Source organism: Acinonyx jubatus, chromosome B1, assembly GCF_027475565.1.
Source record: "Acinonyx jubatus isolate Ajub_Pintada_27869175 chromosome B1, VMU_Ajub_asm_v1.0, whole genome shotgun sequence".
Lineage (NCBI taxonomy): Eukaryota > Metazoa > Chordata > Mammalia > Carnivora > Felidae > Acinonyx > Acinonyx jubatus.
The window spans coordinates 11,114,298-11,128,933 of record NC_069382.1 but is presented as its reverse complement, the minus strand read 5'-3'; the positions used below and the strand labels follow the sequence as shown (position 1 = coordinate 11,128,933).

Genomic DNA, 14,636 nt, shown 5'->3' with positions numbered 1-14,636 from the left:
TGTGAAGCAATTCTTTGCTAGCGGAACACAAATTACTGCTCTACATGTGATAATACATTCTCTACATAAAGATAGAGGAAATATAATTAAAGTGTCTGTATCAAATTAATTAGATATTGTTGACTCATTTCTCAATTACAAGCTGGGAGGCAATATGGAGCTGAGCAGTTCGGCCCTACATGGCCCCAAATCACCAGGGCCTAATCATCAGCTTTATTAATGCAGAATAGTTAGCCAGAGTTCTCAGAAAATTCAGCACTGACTTTGGGGAAACCAGCCACCAGGTGGAAACTTTGGCTAACCCTCATCTTGTCAGAGAGGCTTGACTCTCCTGGTATCTCTCTACCCGGTTATTGTGAACAACCTGGGAGGGTAATCAGTCCTTCCTATTACTGGTAAAGTTCTTTTTTCCTTTTTTCCAGACACATCTCACCTCTTCGAAATTCTCTCCTTGTCCAAGCCGGCTCTATTTAAACAATTGTAGACAATTCCATCTACACTCTGTTTACAGATACTGAGTGCACATCCATTTACCCAACACTTAGTGTCTAGACTTTAACCTGAGCTAGATAAAACAATTATATTCACCAAACTAAGGCAATCCCCTGGTTATTTATAACGCTTTTTCCTAGCAACTGTACTTGTCATTGAGGATGATAAGTACAAAGGGCAATATACAAGAGAATGACCTAGAAGCAACAAATTGTGTACAGTGTTCAATGAACTGTTGATTTGGCTTCAAGAAAGAAAAAATATTCAGTTTTTATGCTAGAAATAGTTGACTACGCAAGGACATGCACATTAATTTATAGATAAGAAACATGAAACTAAAAATCCTCAATTCATCTAAATATTTTATGAATTATCACCACCTGTGCTTTTTAGTCAGGGTTATCATGACCAGCATAATTAATATTACCAGTTTTTGTTTGTTTGTTTGTTTGTTTTCACAGATTCATTTATTTTTTCACAAGCTCCTATGTTTAGAAAAGTTTCTTAACCAGGGAATTGAAAATTAAAACAATAATAAGATGCCACTACACAGCTATTAGAACGGACACTGATTATACCAAATGCTGGTGAGGGTGTCGAACAAAAACAACTTTTATTCCTTGCTGGTGGGGATACAAAATGGTACAGCCACTGTGAGAGACAGTTTGGCTGTTTCTCACAAAGCTAAACACACTCTTACCATGTGATCCAGTGGTTCTACTCCTTGGTATTTACCCAAAGGTAATGGAAACTTATGTATGCACAAAAACCTGCCTGTGGACATTTCTATCAACTTCACTCATAATAGCCAAATCTTGGAAGTAACCATGATGTCCTCCAGTAGGTGAACAGATAAATAAACTGGGGTACATCCAGACAAGGGAATATCATTCGGCACTAAAGAGAAATGAGTTAACAGGCCAAGAAAAGATATGGAGGAAACGTAATTGCATTTTACTATATCAAAGAAGCCAAGCTGAAAAGGCAACGTATTGTATAATTCCAACTTCATGACATTCTGGAAAGGCTGAACTACAAAGACAAAAATATCAGTGGTTGCCAGGGGTGAAAAAGTGGGAGAGAAATGAAAGGCAGAGCACACAGGATTTATAAGGCAGTGAAAATACTGTGTATGATATTATAATGATGGGTATACATCATTATATATTTGTCCAAACTCCCTGACTGTACAATACCAAGAGTGAACCCTAAAATAAATTATGGACTGTTGGTGATTATGATATGTTCACATAGGTTGTTCTTGGTAATAAAAAAAATCTACCACTCTGGTGAATGATGTTGATAATGAGGAAGGCTATGCATGTGTAGAAGCAGGAAATACATGAGATATCTCTGTACATTCTGCTCAGTTTTGCTGTGAACCTAAAAATGCTCTAAAAATAGCCTATTAAAAATTACAACTTTCTTAGGCTAAACTCTAAATATAAGCTCATAAAATCTTTCTCATAACTGAATATAAACCATTGTTCTAGAATGAATGTCAGAACATATTTTCTTCCATAAAAATGTGTAATCGCTAAGGAATTTAATAATTTTTAATACTACTTATAAGATATATGAAGTTATATTTGGTTCATATTCAAAATTTTATTTTTTTATCTAAAAAAAAATGTTTACCGTTTACTCATTTTTGAGAGACAGAACATGAGTGGGGGCGGGACAGAGAGAGGAAAACAGAATCTGAAGTAGGCTCCAGGCTCCTAGATGACAGCAGAGAGCCCAGCGTGGGTCTTGAACTCACGAACTGTGAGATCGTGACCTGAGCCAAAGTTGGACACTTAACCAACTGAGCCACTCAGACACCCCTCATATTCAAAATTTTAGGCATGGAATAATTTATTGTTATTTTATAACCTAATTAAATTGGTTAGGCAAATAGTCTCATTTTCTCCTAGATGTCCTCTGTTCTTTTGAGTTGGAAGGAATTTTACAAATCAAATGAACCAGGGCTTTAATTGTAGCACTGAAGAATTTAAATCTGGGAGAGTTAAGATGGGTAAGGTCACCCAGCTAGTCCATATCATAACCTTGGTTACAGCCAGTATTAAACCTTCACTACAGAAACTATAGTCCATTACTCTTTCTCAAAGTCAGCTCTGCTTTTTGATGTCATTCTCACTAATATATAAGAAAAGAGAAAGAAAAATATTTAATTTAATACTTCATTTGAGGCACCAATTTAAATACATTCACTGTATAACTTTACTAAAAGGGTAAATACTTATGGATGAAAAATTTAAAGATGTTTCCTATACACAATCGAATAATCCATCATAATAAATAAAGTCTTTTCGGTTCACTTTATGGATACTGTCATAGTTCTTTGATCAAATTATAGAAAAGGAGAGTCAAACCCAAACACCCATAAACTACTTCTGTTGTTTATTTAAATACTCAGGCTAGCACTGATAATTGCGATCTCATTTATAAATTTAACATTATACTCAGAACTAAACAAACAGTAAAAACAAAACAGTGAACTTTCCATTTCCAAATACTGTAGACTTCATAAATTGAATAATTTAGCGTTATCACTTATAATACTGGATGGGATACTGAGCTATTGTTAGATTTTAGCAAACATGTTTATTGTGCGGGCTATGTCATGATTTTTGAGGGTGTTACAAACATTAAATTATCTCATCTTCACAACATCCCTATCAGATTTGCATCATTATTACCTGTATTTTACAGATAGAGAAATTATCTGCCTAGTAAATGGCAAATTCAAATCCTGGCAGTCCGTCTACAATCTCCAAAGAACTAATAACTGAATTCAGAAAAGTTGTACGATACATAATTAAAAAAATCATTTCTACTTAATGACGACTCCCAGTACTGTTTAAAAATCACCAAGAGAAAATGAAATACTTTGATATACACTTAAAACTTGTACAAGATCTGTATGCTGAACACTGCAAAACATTGATACATTTTTTGATACCTAAATAAATTGTTAACACCTACCATATTTAAGGATCAAAAGATTCAAGATAGTAAAGGTATCAATTCTAACCAGACTGACATTTAGGGTTAATGTAATTTCAATTTCAGTAAGGATTTTTGTAGTCAAAAAATGTAGTCAAAGCTATTCTAAAATTTATATGAGAAGGTACAGACCCTAAAATAACTGTAGTAATCTCAACTAAGAAGAAAAAAAGAGAGGGGCATCATTTTAACTGAAATGAAGGTTTGCTCTCTAGTTATAACCACCACGCCAATGCCATTTGATGGAAGGATAGACACATAGGATAGTGAAACACAAAGAGGAATCAAAAATCGATCAACATAAATATGCTCAGCCCTTTTTGCCTAATGTTGAAAAACACATCTAGAGAGGAAAAACAGAGTTTCCAAAAAACAGTCCTGAAATAATTAGACATCTACGGACAAAAAGAAAGGTACTTTGACCTAATCTTCATGTCTTACCCAAAATGGATCACAGACTTATATTGAAGACATAAAACTATAAAATTATTCGAAGAAAAAAATGGAAAAATTCACCGAGATCTAATCTAAGCAAAGATTTCTTACATTTCACACCAAAAGCATGATACCTAAGCAGAAAACAAAGTAAGTTAAAACTCACAAAAATTACAAAAGCTTGCTCCATGAGAGGCTCTGTGGGGGATGAAAAGATAACTCACAGACTAGCAGAAAAATTGCCAACCAAGATCTGACAAAGAACTGTTATCCAGAATGTGTTAAGAACCCTCAAACTCAACATTGACAATTTTTTAAAAAAATCCAATTATAAATGGCACATTAAAATCCAGCTAAACACAATCAAAAGAGGAAACTAATCGGTAAGGAGTTTCATTTGGAGTAACAGAAATGTTCTTAAACTGGATAAAGATGCTGGCTGCAATACCACTGGGAATGTACTTAATGCTACTAAACTGCATACTGTCAATTTGTGTTTATATTCTGTGAAATTTATCCTAAAAAGTGTTCAAAAATTTGTTTTTTGTTTTTTTGGTTTTTGTGTTTTTAATGAAAAAAGACATGAAGAGAAGTTTCACTGAGGGTTCTGTGCAGTCAGAAAATAAGCTGATGTTTGACATTATCTATTAGGTACATGAAAATTAAAACCATTATGAGCTATCATTATACAGTAATCAGAAGGGCTAACATAAGAAAACACACAGGAACACCAAATATCAGCAAAGCTGTGGACATGTGGATCGCTCACACATTACAGGTGAGGAGTGGAAAAAGTTAACAGCCACTCTGGAAAATGAGTTGTCCGGTCTACAATTACCAGACAACACCGAAATTTCACCCTTGGGCATTTATCCCAGAAAAATAAAATCTTATTTTTCACTGAAAAATGTTCTCAAAAATGTTTACAGAATCTCTATTGTACTGGCCAAAAATCAGAAGCAGCCAAGATGTCCTTCAAGAGGCAAAAGGGTAAGCAAATGTGTTACATCCATACCACTGAATACTAGTCAGCAACAAAAAGGCAGGCACCATTGATCTACTGATAACACAACAACCTGGATAAATGTCCAGATTACACTGAGGAAAAGAAGCCCATCCCAAAATGTTTTCTAATGCTTTATTCCATTTCCATAACCTTTTTTGAAATGAAAGAATTTTAGAAAGGGAGAACAAATTAGTCTTTGCTGGTGGCCGGGGTGGGAGTGAGGGTATAATTTGGAGGAGGCCCATGAGGGATTTAAAATGAATATAAAAGGGAATATAAAAGGGAAACCCAAGGAGTCTTTGTGTCGATGGAAACATTTAGTATCCTGAGTGTAGTATCAGCAGTGTCTACATGAACCTACACATGAGATAAGATTGTATAGAAACACACACACATACCATGTATTCACACACACTTACACATACACACACAGATTAAGTATATCTTACACTGAGAACATGGGAAGAGGATCGGTGGATTGAATCAGTGTGAGTGCTGTGGTTGTGATATTACAGTATATTTTTCAAACTGTTACCATTTGGGAAAAGTGAACAAGGAGTACAGGGAATCTGTCTGTATTAGGTCTTACAACTGCAGGGGAATCTACTATTATCTCAAGACATTTTGTTTTAAAGACATTTTCAATCAATAAATTAAATACAGCGAAAGCATGTTCACTTAATTTCAGTGAAAATTATAAATTAAAAAAAATTAAAATACAGTATAGTGATTGTCATTGACAGTATGAACTGAACTTGAAATACAAAAGTTTGATATGTTGAGGTTTCCTAGAGATCACTCTATAAAATAGCTTTGTAATATTTCTACTTACATAAATCAATGTTGCTCCTAAAAGAATTTAAAGAATCTATTTTCTTATTAAAAAAATCTAGTTTCTTAAGTAGTGAAAACATGTACTTTGAAATCTCTGGTAAATAATGTCTGCCAAACTCTTTCCACCCTCCCCCTGATCAAAGAGTTAAATACAAAAGAGCACCCTTTGTGTCAAAAATGAGGTGCATTTGAATAAATGGGATTCAAAATTAGCAAAGTTTGTAATGGGTGAAAGTTTTCTCTAGTATTTCCTGTGAGCTCTTCTTTATTTGGATTTTTTTTTCCCATAGAGTTCCTCTCTCTTTTTTCTAGCCTGCATGTTTGACAAATAGATGTTACTTGTTTCTGAGCATTTATTTTAGAATTTAGTTACTTTAATGAAAATAATATGAACATCTGAATTTTCAGATTATGTACCACGTAAAATCATATACAATGTTAAAATGAGGGATAGGGACTTACAGATTAATTTGAAAAACTGTCTAAATTTGCCTACTGATGAATACTTTACTATCTTGATGTGCCTGTCCATTAGCTCTTTAAAAAAGAATTCAGAATTTATAAGCTATAATTTTATCTTTATATGACATCTTCTATGGACAATTGTTTACTTAAATAACAGAGAAAACAAGTTACATATATCAGGCTATGCTTTTGATTTCTAGCTGCAAATTTTTTTAGAGTAAATATTAACAGATATAGCTACTTTACCACAGTTAATTAGTTTTCTGTCATTTATTTTCGGTACACACACAGAAAGTAACTGAAATATGATTATAAAGAAATACATTATCAATGGTTTGTTTTCTGTTCAGCATTCATAAGACCACATGGTGATAAAAGATTTTATTTTCATAATAGCTCCAACAGGGATATGTCACAACTGTTCTGTGTTACCCATATTTGGAGCAGAATTGTCCTTCCCTGTCATTATAAAATGAGATGCAGCAATGGAAACTTTGAGAATGAAGACTAGTGATGAAGTTAGACACATGATTAAAAAAAGACAAAATTTCAACTTAATTGTTAACAAAATTTAACTTAAAAATGATCCTTTTTGTTTTCTTAATTTTTTTTTAAGATAAGAGTGAGCATGAGGGGGAGAGGGGCTGAGGGTTGGGGGGGAGAAAGACGGAGAGGGCGAGGGGCAGGGGGCGAGTGAGGGAGGGGGAGAGAGAGAGAGAGACAGAGAGAGAGAGAATCTTAAGCAGACTCCATGCTCAGTGCAGAACCCAACACAGGGATTGATCTCATGACTGTGAGATCATGATCTGAGCCAAAATCAGGAGTAAGATGTTTAACCAACTGACCGAGAGTTAAATGAAGTAATACCATGAATATAGTCACATAAAAACATTTATTTATGTATCTATTTATGTATTCATTTAAATTTATTTTAGTTTATTTACTTATTTATTTTTTTTAGAGAGAGAGCATGCACCAGTGAGGGAAAGGGGAAGAGAGGGAGGCAAGAGAGAGAGAGGGCGAGAGACAGAGACAGAGAGAGAGAGACAGAATTTTAAGAAGGATGCACGTTCAGCACAGAACCCAATGTGGGGCTTGATCTTATGAACCGTGACATTATAACCTGAGCTGAAATCAAGAATCTGATGTTCATCTGACTGAGCCACCCTGGTGCCCCTTGGCTTGTTAGATTTAAATCATAAGCATCAAAAGTCAGTTATGTTAGAGAAAGAACACTAGTACCCAGAGTCTGAGATTGTCACTGGCTGCATAAGCTGCCTTGATCCCCAGCTTCCAGCTTCTAAGTGAAGGGAGATACATTTACGATCTCTAAAGTACTGTCCGGCTGTGCGTTCACAGATGAGCAATCACAGTAACGTGGATGAGGGTGATTTCATTCATTCACGAAACAGGTGACAGAGAGTGTTTTAGTACTTGTTCATAAAAACAGGATTTTCCCTATTAAGTTCAGAAATTGTCTAGAAAGTGACATCAAGGAACAACAAGAAACCACCCTGTAAGAAATATATGTTAAAAATCTGGGAAGTGGGGCACCTGGGTGGCTCAGTCGGTTGAGCATCCGACTTCGGCTCAGGTCATGATCTCACGGTCCGTGAGTTCGAGCCCCGCGTCGGGCTCTGTGCTGACCACTCAGAGCCTGGAGCCTGTTTCCCATTCTGTGTCTCCCTCTCTCTCTCTGACCCTCCCCCGTTCATGCTCTGTCTCTCTCTGTCTCAAAAATAAATAAGCGTTAAAAAAAAATCTGGGAAGTCCTAGTTCAGCATCTTTACAGCATCCACTGTATTTTGAAACTGTAAGTACTCTATTTTTCTTGTTTAACAGGAAAAGTCAAGTTCATTGAAGTAATATTTAATTGTAATGAGAAAGCAAATTGTTCCCTCACATAAAACATAGGGTAAATATAAAATTTAGGGATGCAAACAGAAGAGCAACAGCCATAAATATAATCAGCAACAAATTACCCTAAGATTGTCCAGAGGAATTAAAAAGGAGGAATCAAACGTTGACCAGAATGTTAGTTATAATATAATGTTACATCTTTAAGTACGATATCATCAGTGTGCTTTGAAGGAAAAAGTTAATTGGCAAGACAATGTTCTTAAGAATCTCACAAACTTATTGACAGCAATATCAAAAATCATTTAGATACAGAGAAAGAGTTTTCTGGTATCATAAGCAAATTCTAAATACGGTCATGTACACCTTATTTATTCTCTTGCTTCATACAGCCATGCCCATACTAAAGGAGTGTTTAATCAAGGGGTTCTGACTTTTGCTGATTTTTTTCATAGCTGCCAATTGATATGTCATAAATTTTGAGACACATGGAATATGGGACCTTGTTGCATATTAAAACTGTCATTTAACAAACCTGACAGACGGTACCAACCTACGATTTCATGTGATAATAGGGCAACTGAAATCTTTGCCTCACTCAAAGAAACTAAAACATGTTGAATAAATCATTTTCTCTATGAATTTAGCAGGTTTGTTTGAAGGTTCTATCAATAGTTCTAAGTGACCAGGCCAAATTAATTAGGAAAATGTGTGAACAGAGGTACTAACGGCAGGAAATACTATTATGTTACTACAATCCCCAGGATTACTGGAGGACACCTGCATTCCATTTCTATTACGTGCCACTTAATTTGCATTCATTATCACTAATCTATAACACAGAATTTAGTGAAAGGTCACACCTACACGGCAATATAGACGGTAGAGTCCAAAATCAAACTCCATAGAGTCTCCTTTAAAACCGTTAGGCTTTCATCGACACGAAAACAACACATTTCTGTTTAAGAAATATATGTTTAAAAGTAAAATTATTTCATTGATTATATCAACATGAAGTTGATACCTTTGTGATACCTTCATGAACATCATCAACATGAAGTTGATACCTTCATGTTACCTTATTCCTATAAAAATAATGTCTGAAGTCCCCTCTACCCTGAGAATCTTTCTCCTTCAACTCCCCTTCCTTCTGTCTTCCATCACTAAGCTCCTGTACCCCCTCTCATGAATGATTCTCAAAAGCCCAAATATGTGCCCCGATTATGTTCAGACTCTTTACACAGGCTACTGTGCATTTAGCCACAATCCTTACCAGAAAACTTCCCAAGAGAAGTTGTCTGGGTTCTCTTTTTCTAGTCTACACTACCCCCCCCCCACACACATATATCCCAATTCATTTTTCAACACACACTAATATGGCCTTTCTCTTCCTCATGTGGTCATCACCATCAGTGATACAGGGGACTCCATTTCGCCAACACAGATGGGCATGTTTCTATTTTTATCTTATGCCATCTCTCAACATCACTCCACACGTTAGACTACCTCCTCCTGTTTGAAGCACTCAACTGATTTTTTTAAGATTTATTTTTGAGAGACAGACAGGGTGGGGGAGGGGCAGAGAGAGGGAAACACAGAATCCAAAGCAGGCTCCAGGCTCTGAGCTGTCAGCACACAGCCTGGAGTGGGACTTGAACTCACGAACCAGGAGATCATAACCTGAGCCAAAGTCATAGGCTTAACCAACTGAGCCACCAGATGCCCCTCAACTAGTTTTTGAAGGACCATGCTCCCACCCAAATCTTACCCTTCCCCAAGATCTAGATGTCCTTGAATAAAACTTGAATAAAAAGTTTTGAATATGTCTGCATTTCCCCATCCTCCCTGTCTCCTTGTAGTTCCAGACTCCACCCTATCTAGAGTTTTCCTCCTGATCTTTCCCATCCGTCCCACACAGCATGTGCATGTTATAAACAAATACGTGAATCAAGCAATTTTATCCCCTCCTCCTTTAAATCTTTCACTCATTTCTGTATATACTGTATGTAACGGAAGAACCCAATCCCTTTACTAGGGCCTATCATGGCCCTAAAGAACGTGACTTTCTCCTGCCTTTCCAAAGTAATTCAGTCCACTCTGTGCCCAATCCACAGTCTACACTAGTCTGCTTACTGTTCCTTGAGCATACTAAGACTTCTACGTCTTTGAGATTTTGATCTTTCTTTTTTTAAGTTGATTCATTTATTTTGAGAGTGAGAAGTGAGGAAGAGAAAGAGCATGGGTGGGGCAGAGAGAGAGGGAGAATCCCAAGCAGGCTCTGCACCATCAGGGCAGGGCCCTACTCAGGGCTGGAACTCACCAACCATGAGATCGTGACCTGAGCCCAACCAAGAGTTGGATGCCAAACCGACTGAGCCCCCCAGGCGCCCTGAGATTTTGATATTTCTTATCCTTTTGCTACATCTTTCCATTACAGGTCTTTCAGTAAAATATTGCCTTCTTATAGGAATTGTCTTTTCCCTTCATAACACTTATCATGATTGGACTATCTTATTTGTTCAGTCATGATTTTTATTCCTTCTTGTTTCCCTCACTGAAATGCAACAGAAATGAGGGCTTTTTCGCTGTGATCTCCCCATGCTTAATAGGTACTCAATTAACAGGTGCTGTAGATGAATAAATAAATCTTGAGAAAATTAACTCAGACCAAATGTTCTCCTTTCACATCAGTTGTTTTTGCTTGTTCAGTGTGTCTGTAGGTATTCACGATCCTTCAGTCACTGAAAAGTATTTGAAGACCTAGGTCTGAGTCCTGATGATGGCAGTTGGGATGGTTTTAGCCACAGTATCAGCTGGGTCCCAACCAGCACATGATAAACATTATGCAAAAGGCATATACGCTAGGGGTGAGGACATTGTTATAATAGTGTTTGTCTAATCACGGAGTGCTGAGGGGAGCAGGAAAAATATGGCAGAACAGCAACCCTGCAGACAGATCACCAGGCCACTGGGCAAGCAATAGGCAAGAGCTTTACCTATTGGCTACAAAAGTCTACCTCTCCTCAAGCAATAACACAAAGTTGAAAAGCTAAGAAGCAAACAGTGTTAACCGTTGCTGGATTAACAGATCCAATGAATATCGTCATGCTGTGAGGGTCACTGGATTATAGATTATTGTATTCATTTAATGTTGTTTTGTGTCTATTAATTCTTTTAAGCCTGCTCCAACTATTTTGAGCATGTGAAAAAAAAAATGATTCACATGATAAAAGACTGGGGAACCTATGCTGTAAATGCCTGATAAAGATGTGAGGAGATGTCTGTTTCTCTAAACATTCACCTAAATATGTGTAAAGAATCAGTAAACCTGCCTTCCCCTACAGAAGTTGTACAAAATGCATGGCATTAAATAGTTTGGTTCCTGAATTTTCATCTGGATCTGATTTTTAGAGACAGTTTCAGTTCACATTTCTGTAGTTTTGTATCAGTTAAAAAGTCAGTATACCAATCAACTTAACCTAAGAGTATGCTAACACAGCAGAAGTCAGATAATGAGCATTTGTGTAAAACAAACGAATAAAAACACACGAACACATCAACAATTTCCAGGTGAGGTGCAGGTCTTCCCAATGAAAAACACTTGAAGAAAAGATGCTTTTTTTTTTTTTTTTTTGTCTATGTACCTAGGAAGGCAACAGCGTATAAAAATTAAAAGTGAATTTCTTATGGGTGTATGCTTTTCTTTTTAAAATAAAAATTCACAAGAATGAATAATAATGTACCCTATTTAAATTAAATAATTTAAAAATTATTTACAGATAACCATGTAATTTTGAAATAGCCAAAACAGTAGGGACAGAGAACACCTGTGTGTTGTCAGGGGCTACAGACACTGGGGGACAAAGGGACACTAGGGGACTTTCAGACTGATTTCAGTGGCAGTGCTATCACTGTGCGTAGGTTAGGATCCATTAAATTGTACAACTAGAGAGGGTGAATTTTATTGCATGTAAATTATAACTCAACACAACCAACATAAGTATCATATTGAACCGTTAAAGGAATAAACTATAAACCAGCATATACTTCTTAGAAATAGTACTTATATCTTAGACGCATTGAAAAAATTGATAAATCATGTATGAATTCCCTGTAGCTATAGTTCCCTCTAATCTGTACATTTTCTCACAGCATGTGAACAACTATTATGGGTGTAATGACACCAATTACTAATTCTATATGTGAATGACAACTAAAATCCCCTCTACAAAACTGACATTTTTTTTCTAATTGCATGAGTGTAGGTCTAAAGTCAAAATCCAGATTGACTGATCCAGATGGACTTGGTCCCTATTTATAAATATCTGTTTTAATCATCTGTTTTCTCAGTCTGCAAATACAGAATCTATGCAATGAATAAAAGGTTGCCTATGTCAAAGGTGAATAGTTCTGATACAGATCATTCATTCTGTAGATAAAACAACTACATCTGTAGATAAAACAGGAACATCCTTGGCCACTCAGAAGCAATCTGTTTCTTAAAAATTCTATCAATGGGGGCGCCTGGGTGGCGCAGTCGGTTCAGCGTCCGACTTCAGCCAGGTCACGATCTCGCGTTCCGTGAGTTCGAGCCCCGCGTCAGGCTCTGGGCTGATGGCTCAGAGCCTGGAGCCTGTTTCTGATTCTGTGTCTCCCTCTCTCTCTGCCCCTCCCCCGTTCATGCTCTGTCTCTCTCTGTCCCAAAAATAAATAAACGTTGAAAAAAAATTAAAAAAAAATTCTAGCAATGGAATTAATTCAAAGTTTACCATAATCCACATATTTTACATATATAGTTGAGTTCCTCAGAAGAATAAGATTACTCCATAATATAGTTTGGTCACTTAAAATTTTTGTTGGTTTAAATTTTTTTCAATGTTTATTTTTGAGAGAGAGAGAGAGAGAGAGAGAGAGAGAGCGTGCATGAGCAGGAGACGGGTAGGGAGAGAGAAAGACAGACAGACAGACAGAATCTGAAGCAGGCTCCAGGATCCTAGCTGTCAGCACAGAGCCTGATTCGGGGCTCGAACTCAAAAGCCATGAGATCGTGACCTGAGCCGAAGCTGATAGACTCAGCTTGACAGACTGCCCCTGCTTTAAAATGTTTTGAATTGGGGCGCCTGGGTGGCTCAGTCAGTTAGGTGGCTGACTTCGGCTCAGGTCATGATCTTGCGGTCCGTGGGTTTGAGACCCGCGTCGGGCTCTGTGCTGACAGCTCAGAGCCTGAAGCCTGTTTCGGATTCTGTGTCTCCCTCTCTCTGACCCTCCCCCGTTCATGCTCTGTCTCTCTCCGTCTCAAAAATAAATAAACGTTAAAAAATTTTTTAAAAAATTAAAAATAAAATGTTTTGAATTAAGAACACTTCATGATATTTTGATGATCCATTTCAAGGCCTATTAGAGCATACATACAAATAAACTGATAATTCCGTACTCAACTGGACAAAAGACCAGGGAACGTCTTGTGTTATACTTGACTCCCAGATCACAGGAGAGCTTGTAAGTTTTCCAAATGCTGCTATCTAGATGAACTTGTAGAGAAATGCTTGGAAAGAAGGTAAGAAATGCAAGGAAAGAGGAAATATGAAAACAAAACAAAGTAAACTAAGTTTTTAGATTAAATTTTAGTGTTCCTAGAGATATCTATCATCCGCATAGTAAATGTATGCCATATTTGGAATTAATTTTGATTCTAAAACACCATTTTGAATTCATTGTAGACCCGAAACCCAAATCCCACATGCTAAGAAAAAAAAATCCTAGTAAACAATTCCAAATAAGGGATTGAATGAAAAGAGATGAATCAATCTAACCGTGACCTATTTTAGTACACACATCTGTACATCAAACATTTGCCTCTATGATTTTTGCGCTGCAAATATTTTCAAATCTTTGACCCTTGAGATTTCTGTACTGCTTAGCATGGAGCTAAATTGCGTTCAAACGATATTTGCATATGCAGTGTGATTTGCTAGACTAAACCCCAAGATGCAGCACTCAGAAGAACAAGCCTTGTGTTTGCTTGTGAATTTACTGACTTCATGCACTTTAGAAATGAAAAATGTGAAAAACTCTCTTTTGGGGGTTTATAAGAATAGTTTTCTCTTCACGTAGCTCAATGATATGTAAATACGGAAACCTTTTTTTTTTCTTTTCCCTCACTGTAGTCTGTGTGGAAGTTACGTACAGGTACCACAAAACACAGTGAGAAGAAACCCTGTAGGTTTTCCAGGTTATGGAGTAACCTTCCTGTCTATAATTTTTAAGGTCGGAAGGATGGGACAGAAGTGACCTTCCCACAAATCAATTAGACATTTAGAAGTGTGATCTTTAAGTCTCTGATCTTCAAACCAAAATAAGTCTCAGTTGGATAGTCCTGTGAACACAAATAAAAGTCACAATCCTAGCTCACTGGAAATTAGTTTGACTTTTAAGGAAGAAACACACCCTACTTGTGAAAGTTTAGTGGCATAATTTTTTTTTAGTTTTTTAAATTTAAACTTCAGTTAGTTAACATACAGTGTAATATTAGTTTCAG

The 14,636-nt window shown here is 36.6% G+C and overlaps 1 long non-coding RNA gene across 1 annotated transcript in view; it reads right to left on the bottom strand.

Annotated features, from left to right (window-relative positions):
* The window catches only part of LOC128314316 (uncharacterized), a 413,194-nt gene that overhangs the window by 205,806 nt on the left and 192,752 nt on the right, over positions 1–14,636 (bottom strand). The window lies entirely within an intron of this gene.